The following is a 24037-nucleotide window of genomic DNA, read 5'->3' as shown; positions in this document are numbered from 1 at the left end:
AATTTTAGAAAGTCTGAGCTCGTTCCAAAAGTGTCGCCAAAACTCCACTTTTGATCAGACTGCTAGTTTAAGACAATTCCCAGCTCGTCTCAAAAGTGTCGCTAAAATGCCATTTTTTATCAGACTGCTAAATTTGTAACAATTCTGAGATGGTCAGAAAAGTGTCGCGAAAATGCCATTTTGGATCGGACTACCAAATTTGAGACAACTTCGAGCTGGTCCCAAAGGTGTCGCCAAAATGCCGTTTCAGGTCAGACTGCAAAATTTGAGACAATTTTGAGCACGACCCAAACGTGTCGCTACAATGCTGTTTCCGATATGAATGCCAAATTTGAGACAATTCTGATCTCGTTCCAAAAGTGTCACTAAAATGTCGTTTCGATCAGACTACCAAATTTGAGACAATTCCGCGCTCGTCCTAAAAGTGTTGCCAAAATGTCATTTCAGATCAGACTACCAAACTATAGAGAATTCTGAGCTCGTTCCAAAAGTGTCGCAAAAACGCCATTTTTGATCAGACTTCCAAATTTGAGACAGTTCAGAAGTCATTGCAAAAGTGTCATCGAAAAGATGTTGCTGATTAGGTTGCCAATTTTTAGACAATTCTAAACTCGTCCCAAAATTGTCTCTAAAATGTTGTTTCCGATCTGACTGCAAAATTTGAGACAACTTCAAGCTGGTCCCAAAAATGTTGCAAAAATGCCGATCTAGATAACTTTACAAAATTTGAGACAATTTAGAGCTCGTCCCAAAAGTGTTTGCAAAATGCCGTTTCCTATCAAACTGCTAAATTTAAGACAATTCTGAGCACCTCCAAACGTGTAGCCAAAATGCCATTTCTGATTAGACTGCCAAATTTGAGACAATTTCGATCGCGTCCCAAAAGTGTCGCTAAAATGCCGTTTTCAATCACATTACCAAATTTGAGACAATTCCGATCTCGTCCCAGAAGTGTCGCGAAAATGACGTTTCTGATCAGATTGCCAAATTTGAGACAAAAAGAGGGGCAGCGCCCCGCCTTCGATTCACGGAATAAGTAAAATAACATTAAAAGTTGTAGTATTTCACTTTTGCCATTTCCGGCTCCCACTTATCCTACACCTCTCAAGTCATTTCACAAAGTCGAACTAGAGTCAAGTTCAACAGGGTCTTCTTTTCCTGCTAATTCTACCAAGCCCATTCCCTTGGCTATGGTTTTGCTGGATAGTAAACATTGATAGAGCGAATCTAGTTAATCCATTCATGCACGTCACTAATTAGATGACAAGGCATTTAGCTACCTTAAGAGAGTCACAGTTACTCCCACCGTTTACCCGTGCATGGTTAAATTTCTTAACTTTAACATTCAGAGCACTGGGTAGAAATCACATTGTGTGAGCATCTCCAGGGAACATCGCAATGCTTTTTTTTAATTAAACAATAGGATTTCCCTTGTCCATACCAGTTCAGAGTTGACTATTCGCTGCTCGGGGAAGGCCCCATGAGGAACCGTTCCTAGCCCGTCCCTAACAGGCACACAGCGACCCACTCTTGTCGTGAGAGCAGCGAGAGCAGTCCGCTGACAGCCGACAAGTTTGGGACTGGGACCCCCGTGCCTAGCCTTCAGAGCCAATCCTTTTCCCTAAGTTACGGATCCATTTTGCCGACTTCCCTTGCCTACATTGTTCCATCGACCAGAGGCTATTCACCTTGGAGGCCTGACGCGGTTATGAGTACGATTGGGAGTGGGAGGCACTTGGTCCTCTGGATTTTCAAAGCTCGCCGAGGCGTACCGGACACCACGTAACGTGCAGTGCCCTTCCAGCTGCTAGACCGTACCTCCGGCTGGGCCGTTTCCAGGGTGGGCAGAGTGTTAAACAGAAAAGATAACTCTTCTCGAGGCCCCCATTGACGTCTCCGGACTCCCTAATGTTGCCATCAGTTGCCACGTCCTCGTTTCAGAATTTTAACCCGATTTCTTTTCGAAGCACGCATTGAACACGCTCTCTGTCGGGCTTCTCCCGACTCTTAGGATCAACTAACCAATGTGTAAGAGCCGTTCACATGGAACCTTTCCCCTCTTTGGCCTTCAAAGTTCTCATTTGAATATTTGCTACTACACTAAGATCCACACTAACGGCTGCTCTGCTAGGGCTCACGCCCAAGGTTTCGCAGCAACCATTGTGCCCTCTTACTCATCGGGGCCTAGCACTTGCCCCGACGGCCTGGTATAGGTCGTGCGCTTAAACACCATCTATTTTTGGGGCCAGTTGATTCAACCGGTGAGTTGTTACACACTCCTTAGCAGATTTCAACTTCCATGACCGCCGTCCTACTGTCTTAATCGACCAACACCCTTTGTGTGTTCTAGGTTAGCGCGTAGTTGGCCACCGTAGCCCAGCTTTCGGTTCATTGGGCATCTCTAGTTCTGCTTACCAAAAATGGCCCACTTGGATCTCTCAATTCTGTGGCAAGACTCAACGGAGCAGCTGCACCGTCCTACCTATTTAAAGTTTAAGAATAGGTCAAGGGCGTTGCGCCCCCAATGCCTCTAATCATTGGCTTTACCTGATAGAACTCGTGCCCAGGCTGCAGCTATCCTGAGGAAAATTTTAGAGGGAACCAGCTACTAAACGGTTTGATTAGTCTTTCTCCCCTATACCCAAGACAGACGAATGATTTGCACGTCAGTATCACTGCTGGCCTCCACTAGAGTTTCCTCTGGCTTCGCCTCGCTTAGGCATAGTCCACCATCTTTCGGGTCCCGACAGGAATGCTCACACTCGAACCCTTCTCAGAAGATCAAGGTCAGTCAACGGTGCAACTCGCGAGGGGATCCCGTCAATCAACTTCCTTGTGCCTGACGAGTTTACTTACCCGTTGACTGGCACACATGACAGACTCTTTGGTTCGTGTTTCAAGACGATCCGAATAGGGAGCTCACAGGCCAGTGCCGGGAGCGTACAGATGCCAAAGCACGCCCGAGGGCATGCCCTGTCAGCCATGATCAAGGTGAAAGCGTCTCCACGGGCTTTTTGACTGCCTGGGCTTTGACCTCCGCTACAATCCACACCTGTCCATGCCTGAAGTCGATCAGTGGACTGGCTAGTTGCATTTCCACATCCAACCAAGGTGCATCGCCAGCCCCCATCCGTTTCCCTCTCGACAATTTCAAGCACTCGCTGACTCTCTTTTCAAAGTCCTTTTCATCTTTCCCTTGCAATACTTGTTTGTTATCGGTCTCTCGCCCGTATTAGACATGGACAGAATTTACCGCCCAATTAGGGCTGCATTCCCTAACAACCCGACTCACAGACAGCGCCTCGTGGTACGACAGGGTCCGAGCACGACGGGGCTCTCACCCTCTCCGGCACCCCTTTCTAGGGGACTTGGGCCTGGTCTGCCACTGAGGACGCTTCTCTAGACTACAATTCGAAAAACAGAGTTGCTCGATTTTCAAGCTGGGCACTTCCTAGTTCGCTCGCTGTTACTAGGGAAATCCTTGTAAGTTTCTTTTCCTCTGCTTATTGATATGCATAAACTCAGTGGGTAATCCTGTCTAACCTGGGGTCACAATCGGAGCGCCTTGGTAGCAACGCTATAGGGTCACAATAGACCTCTCGCGACGACTTGGACGCGCGCAAGGCAACTCAATAGTTTGTCAACCACCACTCGTCGTGACGCGTCATCTATCACGGGGGACTCACTTTTAGGCTGATCACACGCAGGGGGGCCAACATCCGCCTGCAACCCTTCCCTTCAAGGGAAAGGGGTACGGGCGACACAACGTGAGACGCCCAAGTAGATGTGTCCTCAACCTAATGGCTTCGGGCACAACTTGCGTTCAAAGACTCAATGGTTCATGGGATTCTGTAATTCACACCAAGTATCCCATTTCGCTGAGTTCTTCAATGATGCGAGAGCCAAGATATCCATTGCCGAGAGTCGTTTTAGTTTTTTGTCAGATGCAGCACATGAGCTTTCTCTCTTTGTTCAAGTTTCTTGGTGCGATTCGCATAGGGGTTTGTTGTTTGGCCGAGAAATGGCACCTGCCACTCCCAGAGGGGCACCAGGAGCACTCCCAATGAGGGGCAGTAGAAGGGAGCCGACGGCCCTCCTCCTGCTTCCCCAGCGATAATATGACAAGTTCGCGGGTCATTCTGCTATGCAGGGGCATCGACAATGATCCTTCCGCAGGTTCACTGACAAAAACCTTGTTACAAGTTCTCCTTTCTCTAAATGGCAAGGTTTGGTGGACTTTTCACGACATTGCCAGCAGCTAACCGCCCACGTCGCTGCGATCCAAACACTTCACTAGACCATTCAATTAGTAGGAGCGACAGGCGATGTATACAAAGGACAGGGACACAGTCAGCGCGAGCTGATTACTCGTGCTTACTAGGAATTCCTATTTGAAGACCAACAATTGAAATGAACTATCCCCATCACAATGAAATTTCAAAGATTACCCGGGCCTGTTGGCCAAGGCTATAGACTCGTTGAATGTATCAGTGTAGCGCGCGTGCGACCCAGAACTTCTAAGGGCATCACAGACTTCTTATTGCCTAAAACTTCCATGGCCTAAAGGGCCATAGTCCCTCTAAGAAGCTAATTATGGAGGGTCACCTCCACATAGCTAGTTAAGAGGCTAAGGTCTCGTTCGTTAATGGAATTAACCAAACAAATCGCTCCACCAACTAAGAACGGCCATGCACCACCACCCATAGAATCAAGAAAGAGCTTTCAGTCTGTTAGTCCTTACTATGTCTGGACCTGGTAAGTTTTCCCGTGTTGAGTCAAATTAAGTCGCAGGCTCCACTCCAAGTGGTGCCCTACCATCAATTCCTTTAAGTTTTAACCTTGCGACATTACTTCCCCAGAACCAAAAAACTTTGATTTCTTATAAGGTGCCAGCGAAGTCCTAAAAGTAACATCCGCTGATCCCTGGTTGGCATCGTTTATGGTTGTGACTAGAACGGTATCTGATCATTTTTGAGCCCCCAACTTTCATTCTTGATTAATGAAACATCCTTGGCAAATGCTTTCACAGTTGTTCATCTTTAATAAATCCAAGAATTTCACCTCTGACTATGAAATACGAATGCCCCCGACTGTTCTTGTTAATCATTGCTCTGATCCCGAAGGCCAACGTAATAGGATCGAAATCCTATGATGTTATCACATGCTAATGTATCCAGGGCGTAGGCTTGCATTGAGCACTCTAATTTCTTCAAACTAACAACACCGGAGGCACGACCCAGCCAATTAAGACCAAGAGTGCATCGCTAGTAGAAGGGACAAGACGACCGGTGCACATCTGAGGCGGACTGGTCGACCCAACCCAAAATCTAACTACGAGTTTTTAACTACAACAACTTAAATATACGCTATTGGAGCTGGAATTACCGCGGCTGCTGGCACTAGACTTGCCCTATGATGGATCCTCGTTAAGGGATTTAGATTGTACTCATTCCAATTACCAGACTTAAAGAGCCCAGTATTGTTATTTATTGTCACTACCTCCCCATGTTAGGATTGGGAAATTTGCACGTCTGCTGCCTTCCTTGGATGTGGTAGCTGTTTCTCAAGCTCCCTCTTCGGAATCGAACCCTAATTCTCCATCACTTGTCACCACCGTAGTAGGCCACTATCCTACCATTGAAAGTTGATAGGGGAGAAATTTGAATGATGCGTCGCTGACACAAAAGTCGTGCGATCCGTCGAGTTATCATAAATCATTACCCACGTCGACCTTTTATCTAATAAATGCATCACTTCCAGAAGTCGGGGTTTGTTGCACGTATTAGCTCTAGAATTACTACGGTTATCTGAGTAGCAAATACCATCAAACAAACTATAACTGATTTAATGAGCGATTTGTAGTTTCACAGTCTAAATTAGTTCATACTTACACATGCATGGCTTAATCTTTGAGACAAGCATATGACTACTGGCAGGATCAACCATGTAGCATTCCTTTTTATGATGCTGGCACTGCATAAGCCCTGCATGGTCAGAGGCAGGCATGGTCGTAGCCTGCAACGAGCAACGAATGCTTGGCAAGGAAACGAAGGTCGAAGACCACGTGTATTCGTACAAGGCTCTGAATCCGAGAGCACGAGTATAACTGCCCGCGGGCCATGCTACTGACACAGCAACGAGAGGATAGCATGGAACACAAGAGATACTTTGGGGTTCACCCAGTGCCATGAGGTGGCAAGACAAATATAGGCACACAATTCGTACCGAATTCCTTTTCGTTAGGTAAGAAACGCAGGAACCCACATAAGGCAGAAGGCAAAATTTTTCCTTCAAGCACGAATGAAGAAGAATGCACCAGAGAAGTTTACTACACAAGCAGGGATCCATCCAACCCATACAAACCAATCATAACTCACACACCACGACGTACACTATGAACTAGCCCCCCAAAACGAATCACACCCCAAAGGACTAAAAAGCCCGACGAATGTGCGAAAACATTTAGAGAGCCGACTATGCACCAGTTAGCGTGACTGCAAATAACAAAGGCCACAGGCAACTTCCGAGGGACAAACTTTTTGCAACAAGCTTCCACTGGGAAAGTACAAACAACTCGTTCATAAGTCATAGCCAACCGAATGGCAATTACCTGAGGGACATGCTTTTCGCAAGGCAGCTTCTACTAGGGAAGCGCATGTAACTTGTAGGTAAGTCAAAGCCAACCTAATAGCAATTACCCGAGGGATATAACTTTTCACAAGAAGCTTCCACTAGGAAAGCGCAGGCAACTTGTCGGCAAGTCAAAGCCAACCTAATGGCAATTAACCGAGGGACATAACTTTTCGCAAGGAGCTTCCACTAGGAAAGCGCAGGCAACTTGTAAGAATCCCACTGATGATGAAGAGGAATGCACCAATGGAGTTCCCTACACAGGCAGGGATCCATCCAACTCGCACAAACCAATCACAACTCATGCGCCATGACGTACACTATGCACCAGCCCCAAAACTAATCACACCACGAAGGACTAAGAAGCCTGACGAACGTGCAAAAACATTTAGAGAAGCCGAGCAAGCATTGGTTAGCTCAAAGACAAATAACAAAGGCAACAAACGACTTCTGAGGGACATAATTTTCGCAACAGGCTTCCATTAGGAAAGCAGTGGCAACTTGTGTGTAAGTCAAAGCCAACCTAATGGCAATTACCCGAGGGACATGTTTTTCACAAGGAAACTTCCGCAAGGGAAGGATAGGCAACTTGTAGACAAAAGTCAAAACCAACCTAATGGCAATTACCCGAGGGACATACTTTTCGAAAGGAGCAAGAAAAGCTAGGCTACCAAGGCGGCCTGCAGGCTAGACAGGCATACTGACAAGGCCGCAAGTAGGCTAGGCTGCCAGGGCCGTGAGTATGATATAAAGCCAAGGCCACGCACATGCGATGCTTCCATGCCGCCCTGGACGGGCGCACGCCATGCTGCCAAGGTCGCACGTATGCCAGACAAACAAGTTGCCTAGGCCGCAGGCATGCCATGTTGCCTAGGCCAAAGGCTTGACATGCCGCCATGGCTGCGTGCAAGCCAAGCTGCCTAGGCCATAGGCATGCCAAGCTACTAAAGCCGCGTGCAGACCAAGCAACCATGCTAGCTAGGCCACGGGCATGGCACGTTGCTATGCAGCCAAGGCTGTGCGCTTGATATGTTGCTAACGTTGCGTGCAGGCCAGGCAGCCATGCTGGCTAGGCCGTGGGCATTCCATGCTGCCCAAGCCGGCCCAGGCCAAGCTACCAAAGATGCGCATAGGCTAGGCTGGCATGCTGCCAAGGTCGCGAGCTTGACATGCTACCAAGGCCGTGCGTAGGCCAAGCTGTCATGCTGCCTAGGCCGCAGGCACGCCATGTTGCCAAGGTGGCGTGCAGGCCAGGCAGCCAGGTTGGTTAGGCCGCGTGTAAACTAGGCTGGCATGCTGCCTAGGCCATGGCATGCCATGTTGCCTAGGTCGCGGGCATGCCTTGCTGCCAAGTCGACCAAACCGCGAGCATGCCATGCTGCAACATCAAGGGCACGAACTTAAATGCGTGCACACCAAGCTGGCATACCGACCAAGCCACGGCCAATGCAGCGCACAAGCCATGCAGTGTTGCTGGCCAAGGCCATCGTGCCACCGCCACCACCGCAGGCCGCCACTTGACGCATCCCATGCTTGGCTATGGAATTTCAATGCCATAAGCCAAGTAATGGCATAAGCTAAGCGCGCACCCTGGCATAGGCGTGGCCTATGGCATGGCCATACTGGCCAACCTTAAGAAAGGTGCCCCCCCTTATAGTAGCTTGTTAAACCTTTTTCCATCTAGCAGGAGGAAATAGCACCTATGCTCGAGGAGTCATAATGAGTTTTTTTTTTTAAAAGTAACATTTTTCGTTATGAATTTTCAATCATAACTTAAAGAAAATAAATAAAGACACCATAAAAAAAAATTTAAAAAAAAATTGGCCACCGAAATATTTTATTTTCATTTATTTCTATTTTAATATTTAAAAAATAATGAAAATTAGTGAAAATAGTGAAAAAATTGTAGAAATGAATTCAATAATTAAAGGATGAGGCACTTGTAATTATAGTAATTTTAACATTTTTCTTTTAATTTTTATTTATTTTATTTTAATTTTTGAAAATAAATAAATATTGAAACAATTTAAGAAAAATAGCAAAAAAATAGGAAATGACATTCAAAAATAATACTAGTGCATTATTAATTATATATGGCATGCTTTAGGTAAGAATATAAAACAATCATCTTCAAAACAAGTGTTAAAAATTTACGAAGTACAGCACGTTGTTGGACAAAGTGCTAAAAGACTCAATAAGTGATACAAAACAACCAGTGCAATGTGACATGAAATAATTTGCATTTGGATAAGAGGGGCATACCTCGAAAAGTTTTCGCGACTCGATGTGAGGCGACCGGGGATACGGCCTGCGTCGCGGCCTTGGCAGCAACCTGGGCTACGGTCAATGTTGTTGCCTTGGCTACAGCCTGGGCGGCGACCAGGTTTGCGGCATGCGCTACTACCGTCGTTGCAGCCCTAGCTATGCTGCCTTGGATGCAGCTTGCGCTGCTGTCTGTGTCGCTACCTTGGCTATGCTGCATTGGCTATTGCCTTGACGGTTGCCTTAGCTACGACTTGCGCTGCTGCCTAACTACAGCCTATGCTGCGACATGTGTTGCTGCCCGGGCTGCTTGCCTTGGCTGCGACCTACGCTGCTGCCTGGTTCTAACCTGGCCAGTGGGTTGCATTGCTACTTGGCCTGCTACCTTGGTTGTGGCATACGCTGCAGCCTTGGTTGCGGATGAGGCTACTGCCTTGCTACGGCTTACACTGTTGCCTTACTGCGGCCTGTGCTGCGACAGGTGCTGCTGCATGGGCTATGACTTAGGCTGCTACCTTAGCTGCGGTCTACACTGTGACTTATGCAACGGCCTACGCTGTTGCCTTGGCTGTGGCCCGGGCGGGCAGCAGGGCCACGGCTTGCGTTGTTCCCAAACCATAGATATTGGTCGACTTCAAAATGATTGTTATCATTAGACGTGCGTTGCGTGCGAAGGCATGCACAATCGTATGCGGAACTCGCACATCGCAGTAAAAGATCGTCGCGCAAAAGGTGCACAAGCTATGCTACACAAGCCTTACGTAGTCCAGGCTACCATGCCGCCCATGCCGTGGGCATGCAATACTGTCTAAGCCGCGCGCAGGCCAAGCTGCAACGCCGCCCAGGCCACAGGCATGCCATACTGCCTATGTCACGTGCAGGCCAGGTTGCCATGCTGCCTAAGCCGCGTTCAGGCTAAGCTACCATGCTGCCCAAGCCGTGGACGTGCCAAGCTATCCAGACCGCATGCTACCATGCCACTCACATAACAAGCTGCTAGGTCGCGGCTTAAATGCATGCATGCCAAGCCAGCATGCCAGCCAAGCCACGGCCTAGACCGCGTGCAGGCAATCCCACGTCGCCAGCGAAGGCAGGCGTGCCACCACCACCACCGCGGGCCGCCACTCGACACATCTCATGCTTGCCATAAGCCAAGCAACGGCATATGCCAAGCATACGCCGTAGCTTGCGCGTGGCCTGTGGCCTAGCCTTGCTGGCTAGCCTTGAGGGAGGTATCCCCCCTTTATAGTATCTTGTTAAACCTTTTTCCATCTGTTAGGAGGAAACATCACCTATGTTCGATGAGTCATAATAGGTTTTTTTTTTGAAAAGTAGAGTTTTGTTTCAATGAATTTTCAATCATAACTTGAAGAAAATATAAAAATAAAAAAATAAAAACGCTCCATAAAAAAATTTAAAAAAAAATTAAAAAAAGAATATTTTATTTTATTTTATTTCTATTTTAATATTTAAAAATAATAAAAAATAGTAAAGTTAGTGAAAAAATTGCAGAAATGATTCCAATAATTAAAGGATGAGGCATTAGTAATTATAATAATTTTTAAATTATTTTTTTAATTATTAATTTTATTTTAATTTTTCTAAATAAATAAATATATAAAAAATAAAAAATCCAAGAAAAATAGCCAAAAAAAATTGAAATGACATTTAAAATTAGTACTTCTGCACTATTAATTATATGGCATGGTTTAGGTAAGAATATAAAAGAATCATGTTCAAAACAAAAAGTAAAAATGTACGAAATACGGCACATTGTCGCACAAAAGTGATAAAATACACAATAAGTGATCAAAACAACCGGTGCAACGCGACATGAAACAATTTCCATTTGGATAAGATGATGGTGCCATGTGGCTCGATGACAAGCGGCCTGGGCTGCAGCATACTGGCCAAGGCTGCGGTCTGTGCTGTTAGGCAAGGCTGCGGCCTGTGCCGCAGTATGTTGGCCAAGGCTGCAGCCTATGCTGCTAGGCAAGGCTGCAGCCTGTGCTACTGACCAAGGCTGTGGCCTGTGTTGTAGCATGCTAACCAAGGCTGCGACATACTGGCCAAGGCTACGGCCTGTGCTGCTGGCCATGGTTGTTGTGGCCTGTACTGCAGCATTTTGGCCAAGGTTGTGGCATGTTGGGCAAGGCTACAGCCTGTGCTACCAACTAAGATTGCGGCATGTGCTGTAGCATACTGGCCAAGGCTACGGCATGCTGGCCAAGGCTACATCCTCTACTATAGCATGTTGGTCAAGGCTCCGGCTTGTGCTGCAGTATGCTGGCCAAGGCTGCGACCTGTGCTGCAGCTTACTGGCCAAGGTTATAGCTTGTGCTACAACATGCTAGCCAAGGTTATGACCTGCGCTATTGGCCAAGGTTGCGGCATGTGCTGCAGCATGCTGGTCAAGGTTGCGGTTTGTTCTACCGGCCAAGGCAGTGGCCTGTGCTGCAGCATGCTAGCCAAGGCTGCGGCCTGTACTACAGCATGCTAGCCAAGGCTGTGGCATGTGCTAATGGCCAAGGCTGCAGCCTGTTCTGCAGCATGCTAGCCAAGGTTCTAGTATGCTGGCCAAGGCTGCAGCCTGTACTGCACCATGCTAGCCAAGGCTACAACTTGTGCTGCAGTATGCTGGCAAACGTTGTGGCTTGTGCTGTTGGCCAAGCTTGCAGCCTATGCTGCAGTATGCTAGCCAAGGCTGTGGCATGTTGGCCAAGGTTGCAGCCTGTGTTGTGGCCTGCTGGCCAAGGCAACGGCCTGTGCTACTGGCCAAGGCAACCTGTGCCGCAACATGCTAGCCAAGGCAATGGTTTGTTGGGCAAGGCCGCGACCTATGCTGCAATATGTGGGCCACGGCTGCGACATGCTGGCCTAGGTTGCAATCTTATGCTGCAGCATGTTGGCCAAGGCTGCGGCCTATGCTGTAGCATGCTGGCCAAGGCTGCGGCCTGTGCTGCTGCTTGTGCTGTTGGCTAAGGCTGCAGCCTGTGCTACTACATACTGGCCAAGGCTGCGGCATGTCAGCCAAGGCTGCAACTTGTGCTGTAGCATGTTAGTCGAGGCTGTGGCATGCTAGCCAGGGCTGCGGCATGTGCTACGACTTGCTGGCCAAGGTAGCGGCCTATGTTGCTGGCTAAGGTAGCCTATGTTGTAGCATACTGGCCATGGCTGCAACATGCTGGGCAAGACTGTGGCCTGTGCTACAGCATGTGGGCCAAGGCTACGGCATGCAAGCCATGGCTGCAGCCTCTGCTGCAGTATGTTGGCCAAGGCTGCGGCCTTTGCTGTTGCATATCGGCTAAGGCTGCAGCCTATGCTGTTGGCCAAGGCTGTAGCTTGTGCTGCGCATGCTGGCCAAGGTCGCGCGCAGGCTAGGTAGCTATGCTGGCTAAGCTGTAGGCATGCCACGTTACCTATACCTCTTGTAAGCAAGGCTGCCATGCTGCCAAGGCTACGGGCTCGACATGCTGCCGGGCAGCCATGCTAGCTAGGCCGTGGGCATTCTATGCTGCCCAAGACGCACGTAGGCCTAACTAGCATGCTATCAAGGCTGCGGGCTTGACATGCTACCAAGGCTGCGCGTAGGCTAGGCTGCCATGCTGCCTAGGCCATGAGCAAGCCATGTTGCCAAGGCCATGCACAGGCTAGGCAGCCAAGTTGGCCAGGCCGTGGGCATGCCGCCAAGTTGGCCAGGCTGCAAGCATGCCATGCTGCAACGTCAAGGGCGCGGACCTGGATGCATGCATGCCAAGCTGGCATACCGACCAGGCCGTGGCTAATGCCACATACAAGCTATGTAGCACTGCCAGCCAAGCCTGCCATGCGACTGCCACCATCGTGGGCTGCCGCTCGACACATCCCATGCTTGGCTATGGAGTTTTAATGCCACAAGCCAAAGCAATGACCTGGCCATGCTAGCCAGTCTTAAGGAAGGTGTCCCCCCTTATAGTAGCTTATTAATCCCTTTTCCATCTGGTAGGAGGCAACATCGCAAATGCTCGAGGAGTCACAAACCCTAAACCCTAAACCCAAATTCCTAAATCCTTAACCCAGAGCCCTGAACCCACAACCCTAAACCTTGAACCTTAAACCATCAACCTTGAACCCTAAACCCTGAACCCTAAACCCGGAACCCTGAATCCTGAACCTTGAATCCTAAACCCTAAAACCTTAAACCCTACACCTTGAACGGTAAATCCTGAATCCCAAACCTTGAATGCTAAACTCTGAACCCAAAACCCTAAACCCCGAACCCTGAACCCAGAACCCTAAACCCTAAACATTAAACCCTGAACCATAAACCCTAAACATTGAACCCTAAACCCCAAACCGTAAACCCTAAACCCTAAATTCTAAACCCTAAACCCTAACCCCTAAACTGCAAATCCTAAATTCCAAATCCTAAACCCTAAACCCTAACCCTAACCCCTAACCATAAGTCCTAAACCCTAAACCCTAAACCCCAAACCCCAAACCGGTGAACCCTAAACTATAAACCCTGAACTCTAACCCCTAAACTCTAAACCCTAAATCCCAAACCCTAACCCCTAACCATAAATCCTAACCCTTAACCCCTAACCCCTAACCATAAATCCTAAACCCTAAACCCTAAACCCCAAACCCCAAATCCCAAACGCAAAACCTAAACCCTATACCCTAAACCCCAAACCCCAAACCCCAAACCCTAAACACCAAACCCTAAACCTTAAACATTAAAACCTAAAACCCTAACCCTAAACTCTAAAAAACCCTAAATCCTAAAAAAAACCCTAAACCCTAAAACCTTACCCCCTAAACCCTAAACTCTAAATCCTAAACCTTATATCCTAAGCCCTGACCCTAAAACCCTAGACCCTAGACCCTAAACCCAGACCCTAGACCCCAAACCCTAAACCCAAAAACACTAGACTCTAAACCCTAGACCCTAGACCCTAAACCTGAGATCCTAAATCCTAAACCCTAAACCTAAACCTAAATCCTAAGCCTTAAACCCTAAACCTCAAATCCTAAATAGCCCTAAATAATCTTAAATCCTAAACTTGAAACACCCAACCCTAAACCCTAAACCCTAAACCCCATACCCCAAATCCCAAACCGTAAACCCTAAATCCTAAAATCCAACACTCTAAACCCTAAACCCCTAAATCCCAAATCCTAAACCCTAAATATATGTTATTTATTTATTTATTACGATTGAATTAATTTCTTATCTTAAATTCTTTATTTTTTCAAATGGATTCTCCTAATGTTTTTTTGTTTAACTGATTTTTTTTCCCTATCTCGATTTCTTTTTATTTTATTTGTTTATATATATCTATATAATAAAGCAGGATGGTTTTTGAATTTGTCCTACACACATTTGCCCTACTGGGACGTTTGGACGGTTTAGATCTATTCAAATTATAAAATAACCGCTAAGATATATTTTTCAAAAAATATCCTACATGGACATTTTCTATTTTCTCGCTTCTCTCTCTTACTTTTTCCTTTTCTCACCCATCCTTCCATGATCCCACACTCCTCTCTCTTTTCTTTTTATTTTTTTATTTTCTCCCATATTTATTTTTCTCTCCATTTATTTTTCTCCTTTTTGTTCACTTATTTTTGTTCATATTATATGGAAAAGTCTGCGATCCCAGAATTAGGAGCCAGATTTTACTATGTGTAATGGAGATTAAATTAGTGAATTTTATATTTCACAAATTAATTGAATTTGAACAATTAATTATTATTTTTAAATATATTGAATACCTGATAGACTTCATAAATTTAGACCTTATATTAATCTTCAACATACTTTAATAAAGCACGACGGTTTTTGAATCTTCAACATATTTTTGTCCTATTAGGACACTTGGATGGCTCAGATCTGTTCAAGTTATAAAAAAATGGCTGAGATATATTTCTCCAAAAAATATCCTACATATACATTTTCTACTTTTTCCCTTCTCTCTCTCTTACTTTTTTCTTTTCTCACTCATCCTTCTGTGATCCCATGATCCCACATTTCTCTTTCTTTTCTTTTTATTTTTTTTATTTTCTCCCGTTTTTATTTTTCTCTATTTGTTATTTTTTATTTTCTCCTTTTTATTCAATATATTTTACACATATTTCCATACAATGTATGTATGCCCGTAATACACTAGGACATTATGGGCATACATACAATTTCCATATAATTATATAAGCGAAAGTAATATTGTATGTATGCCCATAGAAATTGTATGTACAGCAGGCACATCTATCTATCTTGCTATATATTATATAAACAAAAGCGAACTTTCATGAGGAGTTTTGTGAGAACTCCAAAATTTGGAAAAATCTATTTCCACCCACCTGATAAACTCAGGGAAAATCTTTTCTCAATACACATCCCTATGAATTTAATTATTAACTAATTTTCTCAATCCACATCCTTAAAATTACAATTAAATCCTTCACTCATAACATGTACACACACTTTACCCTCAAATACACACACTTTAATTGATCCCAATTCACATTTCTACTTCCACCCACTTTGGTGAAGACCAAAGTGACTTCGTTCAAATAGGAAAAAGAAGGCTTCGTTCAACCAGGAAACAAAAGAAAAAACTTTGCATTTTCCTCACCTCCAATGAAGATTTGAAGAGCTCCATTGAATCTCTACTAAACACTCTTGAAAACCTTGTTTAAGGTAAGAAATCTTTCCATTTTATTATTACATTTATCATTTTGTTATTACATTGACAATTTTCAGATATCTCTTCACTCCATTGGAGTAAAAGCATGATTTTTCCATTGCTGGGTTTGCTGTGTAGATCTCGGCACTGGGTTTCTGAATCTGTGTGTTTAATTCGGCACTTAGTCACCGAACAATATGTATAATTTCGTTCAATTAGGTCTGAACAAAATACGTAATTTTGCACTTTGATTTCCGAATATATTCTATATTTTCGGTTCTTTTGTTCCAAATAAATGCAATAATTTCGGTACTTAATTTCTGAAATATTTGTGTTTGTTCGGTCCTGAAGTTCCAAATAGTTTTTTTTTTTTTTTTTTTTTTAAATATATGATATAGAACCAGGTTACATAGGCCACCAATATTGGTTTTACTTTAGGTTCTTTTCCAACAATTTTCTTTTATGGGTATGTTTATGTATTTATTTGTTTTTTTTTCAAAATTGAATGCATAATAATAGGAACAAAAATCTGTGCAGTTTTGGTATTTCCACATGATATTGTTAGCTTAGTAGTTGGGTCTTCGTAAATTTTGTTAGCTAAATAGATGAACAAAACAATTGCATTATATAGAATATTAAAGCTTGAGTTATTTTGCCTTTGGGGTTTGTCATTTCAAAGCATTGAAATTGGTGAAAATTTTGGTCTTTGGTTATATACTTACAGCTACAACAAGTTTACAATCAATGGCATGTACAAAGACAAGTGATAGGCAGTCCTTCGATTATTTAAAAATGATGTTGGAATTGATTAATGACTATGTTGCCTTGGTAAATTGGTCGAAATGAAGTTAATCTGTTTTTCGCATGTTGTGAACATCAACCAAACTAATTGGTGAATGGTCTGTATAGAATACAAATAGTTTTTCTATATCCATGTTTACATTGTGATTTTTTAACAAATCCTAGTCTAAATCTTTCACAAGTAGTATGGTTATGTATTTAACTTATTTTGTTATTTGCACATCATCCAAATTGTTAATTTAATGGTCTATAACTGCGTATTAGATTTCATTATGGTGGCATGGTTAGGCTACTTATTAGTCGCATTGATGTGATCCTTTTCTGGGAGTGTTTATTCTATTTCATTATATTGGGTTACTGAGAACAACTTTTCTTATGCAGATGGATGTTGGTCCTAGTGAACGTCGGTCAATAACAACTTCGAACAGAAGACTCCGTGAATTAGAGAGATGTGGACATGGACGTGGACGTGGACGTGGACGAGGACGTAGACGTCATGATGACATGTATATTGCCATGGATATTGATCCTATACATGGTGCACCAGTTTTGGATGATATTGCTATGGATGATGACCCTACTGGTGATGATGCTAACATTGTTGATAAAGATATCCTTACTCAGCCATTTCTAGGAAGGCCAACTGATCCATCAATCCTTAAAAGTTTCAAAAGTCATGTTGCCGCAGCTATTTGGAATGGTGCTGATGAAAGGGGCCCTTGAAGTGTCATAGTCACTCATCTAAGATTCGTTCGTGGCCATGGTGGGAACAAGGAAACAACACTACGTTTGTAAACATTGTGGAGATGTCAGGACTTGCATGATTAGCTCGTTGCACGTACCGCTTTGTCAACAAAATTGTAGTGTCCAGTTTTGTTAAGAGATGGCAACCAGAGACAAACACCTTCCATTTGACTGTTAGAGAGATGACTATCACATTGGACAATGTCGCCACTATCCTAGGGCTTCCTATTGTAGGAAAATCTATTAGTGTGTGTAAGTTATCAGAAAGGCGAGCCATTGCATTAGTAGTTAATACCGTGGAAATTGATGAGCAAGACGTCAAACATGAGATGTGTAGTGTTGAAGGCAATTCAGTGAGGCTTGAATGGTTAAGGGCACACTTTCATAATGTCACAAACAATGATTCAATGGAAAGAATTGCATGTGCAGGTAGAGCATACTTGCTGTTTTTGTTGGGTTGTACACTTTTCAGTGACAAGACTTGTACTAAGGTCCCCATTGTTTATTTGAGTTTGTTGTTCTATTTGACAACTGTATCTTCATATGCTTGGGGTGCTACTGTATTGGCATACTTACATAGACAGATGGGGTACGCTAGCAGGTTCGGCGTGAAACAAATAGCCGGTTACATGACACTCTTTGAAGGATGGATTTATGAGCACTTTCATGGATTCCGACCACACTTGAATATGAATTACACTTGAGACATGCCACATGTTTACCATTGGACTTCTCGAAGAGAGTGTGGTGAAGAAACACAGTTGCAGACTTTTTGAGAGGAGCTTGATAGGTTAGGTGTACATGATGTAAGTTGAAAAGTCCTTCAAAATTTGAAACTCTATATCATATAAAATTTACAATTGTCATATCTTACAGTTGTTATTGTTTGTAGGTTATTTGGGATCCGTACCAGGGTTGCAAAGATGTCCATCCATGTCATCCAATTATGTTCTACCACGGCTGCCTAAAGTGTATGGAAGTAGTTGAACCATATCACCTTGATAGAGTTTTGAGATAGTTTGGTAGAGTGCAAACAATCCCTAATCCACCACTTGGCCCTATGCGTGCTTCTCGAGGAGCCACAGCTCTATGCTACAATGTTATGTATGCATACTTGGACATCATTTGGGAGGCATGGGATAACCATGTGTTATCTGATCGAACGAGGAGTACACCGGTACGACAACCCTGGGATTGTGTTCCTAGTTACATGGATTAGTACCAAACCATTACCCATATGTATGTACAAAACCCAGCGTGTCGTTCCCAAGTGGACCCAAATATCCACCATTATCAGTATTCTAGCCAAGACACACAGGTATCCTTTTTTTCATTTACATTGCAAATTATTATGTAAACTGTTACAAGTTCGTACATAATGTTATATTTGTTCTCGTAATGCAGCGTATGTCACAGATATATCAAATTACTCATCCTTTTGTTGAGACTGGCTATGAGGACAGTGTTCAACATCCTGATAGGCTTTACTACGCAATTGACGCAATCAAAAAACTTATTCAAGATCAGTACATTAGTGAAGCTGCGCCCAGCACATCCACTCAGGGTCGGTCTGTACCTAGCTCTTTATAGCGATCCCGGGTTTACCCTTGTTGTACAGTGATCCGGACATGTGTCTGTGGATGATAGTAGTTGATTATTACCTGGTGTACATCCTTTCTTACTTTGTATTTGAGTTATAGGATGTGTTGGGCAGATTTGTTACAGGTTGGTTGAGATTAGAAACCAAAACTAGTTGCCCAGATTTTGGCCTGTCCGCTCGAGCGGGGCTTTTGGCGCTCGAGCGGGAGTTTCACCCATCCAGTATTTCCTGTGCAGTGTTCGACGCTCGAGCGTGGGATTGGCCGCTCGAGCGGGATTGTGTGAGTGCCGCTCGAGCGGGGAGTTGGAAGCTCGAGCGGGAGACCTGTCTGCAAAAGTTCTGGGAGCGTGCATCCGCCGCTCGAGCGGGATTGTTGACGCTCGAGCGGGAGTCTGTGAGTGACGCTCGAGCGGAGAGTTTGACGCTCGAGCGGGGCGACTTTTATATAAATTCGAGATCCGACTTTTGGATCAGTTTTTCAAGATCTTTTCTCTCTCCTACTTTTCCAAAAAGCCATTTTCAGAGCTTCTCACTCTAAAACCGACCCTTCTCTCTTAGATTTGATCTAGTAGGAGTTGTTTTCTCACCTTGGGCCTTTACAAAAGTTGTGTTGATCGTCGAGGGCTATCTTTTAATCTGAAAATTTCGGGATTTGGAGCATTTCCGTTTCTTCATCTCCTTCGTTGCGCCCCATCATTCGAGGTAGGGATAACCTACTCCATCTTATGAACTTTGTCTTTGAATTTTTGCATTTTGATATGTTGGGGGTTGTTGGGTAATTTTGAGAATGTTTTGGGCCTTTGTGAAATATTACAAAAGTTGGGGTTTTAGATATATAAACCCATATGCATGTTAGGCATAGAGAAATGAGATTAATGTTGGGACATTGATGGAAATAGAACCTTAGGGTTGTTTTGTGAATTATGGTAATTTGCCCTAATTGGTTTAATTAATTAATGCATTTAATTAATTGTTGGAAATGAGGAATTGTGTTGAAAATGTTGAAATTGGGAATGTATGGGACTAAAGAGTGTAGTCGAATCTTTTATTGCTCATCTAGTTGAAATGTTGATATATTATCCATTTGTGAATTTATTTCCTGCTTAGAAATAATTGCTTTGGGCTACCGGTGGAGGGTAGTGTTGATTGTTGTAGACAATGCATGATGATTAGGCAAACCAAAACTAATCAATTGGATGTGTCATAGAGTATGACGGTTGATAGAATACATTAACTTCATGTATTGGTTGATTGGGCATATGATCAATGTGTTTATATGCATTATGTGTAGACAGTTGATAGAATACATTAACTCTATGTATTGATTGAGTGCGTATGTGATTCTGTGTTTATATGCCTTACTTGTGTATGGGAGGAGATGAGGGATGTACTCCACGGTTTAGGGGAAGATGGGGGATGTACCTCTAAACCGGTTAATGGTTTAGGGGAAGATGGGGGATGTACCTCTAAACCGGTTATTGGAAAGTTGATATAGCTCATATGCTTATCTGTTGAAGTATTGATATAGCTCATATGCTTATCTGTTGTAGTATTGATATAGCTCATATGCTTATCTATTGAGAAGTTTGTTTGATTTGATATAGCACTAAAATGTATATCATCATTGTTTGTGAAATATGAATGTAGTTTATGGGTTGTTGATACAACACCAACATGTGTATCCACCTTGGATTTCGAAAGTGTTCTAGTGATGAACTATAATTTCATCAAATGTGTTGGCCAGAGTACTGAGCCTTGTTTTCAAACTCAAAGTTGAATAGGAAATGAAAAGTGAATTGTAACATAGACTTGGCTGTCTTGGAATTTTAACAAGATGTAAATGGAGGTGTAAGTATTGACCATCTATCAGTTGCTAATCTTTTAGGCATTGTTCATAGTCGGTTTAGTATATTTCTACTGGGCTGTGACTCACCCTATATGGGAACATCATTTTCAGGTACAGGTAGCATGCACCTCTAAGGACATAGCTTGGGAGGCCAGAGGCGGACATACTTTGGCTGTCTTATTCTCCTTGATTGTATTACATATAGTTTCAAGCCAAGGGCTTAAGGTGTAATTGAGTTAGCACTCTCTTTGTAACCAAGTGTTAACTTGGAAAGCTGTAAGCCCGTAGGGCATTTGCTTTTGTGTTGTAAACATGCAATACTGTGTTGTAATGAAATACTCTGATGAATAGATGAATGTGGACCTTTTATATATCAATGTATGTTTATATTGGTGGGTTTAATGTCATTATTTTGAGGGCGTTACAACTTGGTATCAGAGCGTACCGGGTTCGAATACTTTGGGTACGTGGGAAGTGATTAGAATCACAATGGGTTTGTCTCGCTTGATAGAGACTTAGATGTAGTGTCATATGATATGTGCTTAATTGATAACATGCTTATGTGACTATGTGGGTATGGGATTTAGTTTCTAGGATGTTGATTGGATCCTTGGGTTTCTGGGAGTCTTGTTGGAAAGGCACTTGATCAATGCTGTTTCTGATCGGAACTCTAGTAACGCCTTGGGACTGTCATTATCCGAAAATGAAATTCGTAAGTGCTTATGTGTTTATGTGCTTACGTGGAGTGAATTACAGTTATCCATGTGTTAGGATGTAAGTGTTTAGCTTCGGCACATGTATGAGTGTGCTAACGTGTCTCCGTTACTTTTACTAGGATGCCTAGGCGAGGAAGTTGCGATTTCCCTCCTTCCGCTCGGGAAGAGCTGAGGAAACAGTTTATGGAATTACGCCAAGGTACTACACCTTTGGTGCGGTTCGAAAGATGGTTTGCTAATCTGTCGAGGTTTGCTCCAGAATTGGTGGAGACGGAGGACTTACGTTGTTTCGAGTTTGAGAGTAAGCTGCGTGACGACATCCGTGTAAGGATAGCGGGGTCTTGGCATAAAAGATATAGGGCGCTTGTTGAGGCGGCCGCCCATGTAGAGGCTGCGGTGCTAGCAATGGGGCAGAGTGGGGAGGAAGCCATCTCGGCGACTCCAGTGACTCAGGGTGTTGGTAGGCCTTTTAAGAGGCAGAGGGTTTTAAACCCGCAACAGGGAGGTCAGGCTAGAACTATTCTTCCAGTGTCGGATTTGGGCTCGGGAGAAAGTAAGCAGAGGGGCATCATTTGTTTCAGATGTGGTCTGTTGGGCCACAAGGTTTCGGTTTGCCCACAGAAGAAGGGGGCAGGGTTAGCAGTTCAATCAGTAGTTGTACCACCAGGATCTTTTAACCAGCCGGGTTTTGGACCGATCAAATGCTCAGAGGGGAGGCAGTTGTTGGGGTCTTCATCAGCCCAGATTCTGAACCAGTCTCGTGCTCAGGCACCACCTACTTGTTGGATGTGTAATCAGCCGGGTCATATTCGACGCTTCTGTACTCAGCCGGGGGCTTCTTTAGGGGTTTTGCAACCTAGCCAGGCTCAGTTTCTTTCGACTGGGCAGGAACAGTATCGTTTTGGGGGACTAGCAGGCCAGATTGCGAGGGCCTTAGTAGAGTCGAGTTCCCAAGCCCCAGCTGGGGAAGTTTGTAGTTGTTCCAGGTGTGGGCAGAGGGGGCATACCTGTGGTTCTTGTTCGTGACCTGTAAGCTCGTAGGTTGCCTTATGTTCGGGGATGACCAACTTCGGCGGTCCAGCAAGGGACGGTAGTAGTAGTAATACTGATGGGATGGTTTTGTTTTGACTAATCCGTTTTGTAATCAGTGGATTATTGTTTTGTGATCATTGGGTTCTTTTGTGTAACCAATGCGTTTGGGGAATGTTGAAACATCTAAACTGTTTGTTTATATATATATATATATATACATATATGCTTGGTTTGTTAATTTCCTCGGATTGGGGGGATTGGAGCATTGTGTAGCTTTAAAGTTTTATTAATGTATAAAGTTGCTGTAAAACCAAAAAAAATTTTTTTTTTTTCTTATGCGTGTGACTTGATTTGGGAAGGATGAGGGCTGAGGAGCCATGTTTTCAAAATTTGGAAGAACCACCGAGGGGTGTGTGTCCTAGCCAAGGCAATATGGGAGCGAGAATTGTTTTACTTGCCGAGTGCGTGGAATTTCATGGGTATTACCCATTTAAAGTTTTGCGCATGGTATAGCTTTTGATCTACTGTCAGGTGAACTCGAGAGGATGTGAAGTGTGCGATTAATACTAGATGTAGCACGTATGTAGTGTGGTGTCCTACGGGGGCATAGCGCATAATTTTGTTAAGGTTGGACATGTACCTTCGTGGTAAGTAACGTTGCCGAGATTGCAGGTGTACTGATTGGCCATTTTAAGTGAGGGGATGTTAGTCCCCATATGAGGTTGTGATTGTTGTATCGGGAATGATGTGTTGTGAGTAGCTGGTACTATACCTCGGGCTGTAGTATAATGGGTGTTTCCCTAAGTTTTCAAATTCCTTTATGTGGATCAAATGTGATAGGTTCGTACCTTAGCACTGGTCAAGTCAGAGGATGTTATCAGAAGGGTTAATTGGGTATATAGCCCGTGGTTAGAGTGTGACCCGTGGATGGAGTCACAGTGGTATGGTGTTCGCGGATGAAGATGTGGGTTAATGACGAGGGAGGCGAGGACTTTTACTCCTCTGGAAAGTTAGAAGAGTGAATCTTTGGAAGCCTTATCGGCGACTTGTAACGGTGTCGGGGTTTGGTTCATGATGGTTGCTTAGCGGTAGTTTGGACTAGTGGTTTAGCACGGAGGCCGGGCCTCTTGATGGTACTCTCGAGATGAGTGACTAGTAAGATGTAGAGTAACGAGTGGACCCTATGAGTTATTGGGGGATTCAGTATAGGAGTAAGAGGGCTTGCAAAATAAAGAGGTTTTGCCTAGTACGGTTGAGTGTGTTAGATGTGATGGTTGCGAGAATTGCGCGGTGTTGGCAAGACTATGTGAGAATGTTCGAGGGAACGTAAGATTTGTATCTCGAGTTAGTGGGAATGGTACCTGTATGTTGGTTCGTGTTTTGAGCCTTACTAGATAGTGAGTCCGTGGTGACCCCTTTGGTTGTATAGGGGTAGTGTTCGTATTGTGATTGGTTATCCATTGTTGGGTGTGGGTTGTGAGTGGATGCTGGCAGCATTCTTTGAAGGAAGAGCAGTTTGTGTTCTAAAGTAATGAGTATAGCGTGGGTCAAAGTGGTCCTTCGTATTCGGGATGTTGTGATTGAGGTTGACCATGTTGGTCTTCAGTCAAGGAAGTGAGCAGGCTTGCTAGATAACCATGGCGGGGGATGGTGATTTTCTTAGACGCAGTGTTGAGGCGGCTAAATTTTAGGAGATCCGGTGAGATTCCAAAATTTGTGGTTCGTGTAGAGAACTCCG

At 44.3% G+C, this 24037-nt stretch overlaps 1 non-coding gene and 2 pseudogenes across 1 annotated transcript; all 3 read right to left on the bottom strand.

Annotated features, from left to right (window-relative positions):
- Positions 1 to 1671: 1671 nt before the first annotated feature.
- LOC114255871 (25S ribosomal RNA) lies at positions 1672 to 3529 on the bottom strand (annotated as a pseudogene).
- Positions 3530 to 3770: 241 nt separating this feature from the next.
- LOC145796487 (5.8S ribosomal RNA) lies at positions 3771 to 3926 on the bottom strand. Its single transcript, XR_014336954.1, has one exon. It is a non-coding gene; the product is annotated as a 5.8S ribosomal RNA (ribosomal RNA).
- Positions 3927 to 4159: 233 nt separating this feature from the next.
- On the bottom strand, positions 4160 to 5949 carry LOC145796484 (18S ribosomal RNA; annotated as a pseudogene).
- Between the last annotated feature and the right edge of the window lie 18088 nt (positions 5950 to 24037).

Source organism: Camellia sinensis, chromosome 7, assembly GCF_055761805.1.
Source record: "Camellia sinensis isolate YWXY chromosome 7, ASM5576180v1, whole genome shotgun sequence".
Taxonomy (NCBI): Eukaryota; Viridiplantae; Streptophyta; class Magnoliopsida; order Ericales; family Theaceae; genus Camellia; species Camellia sinensis.
This window is presented reverse-complemented; position numbering and strand designations above follow the sequence as displayed.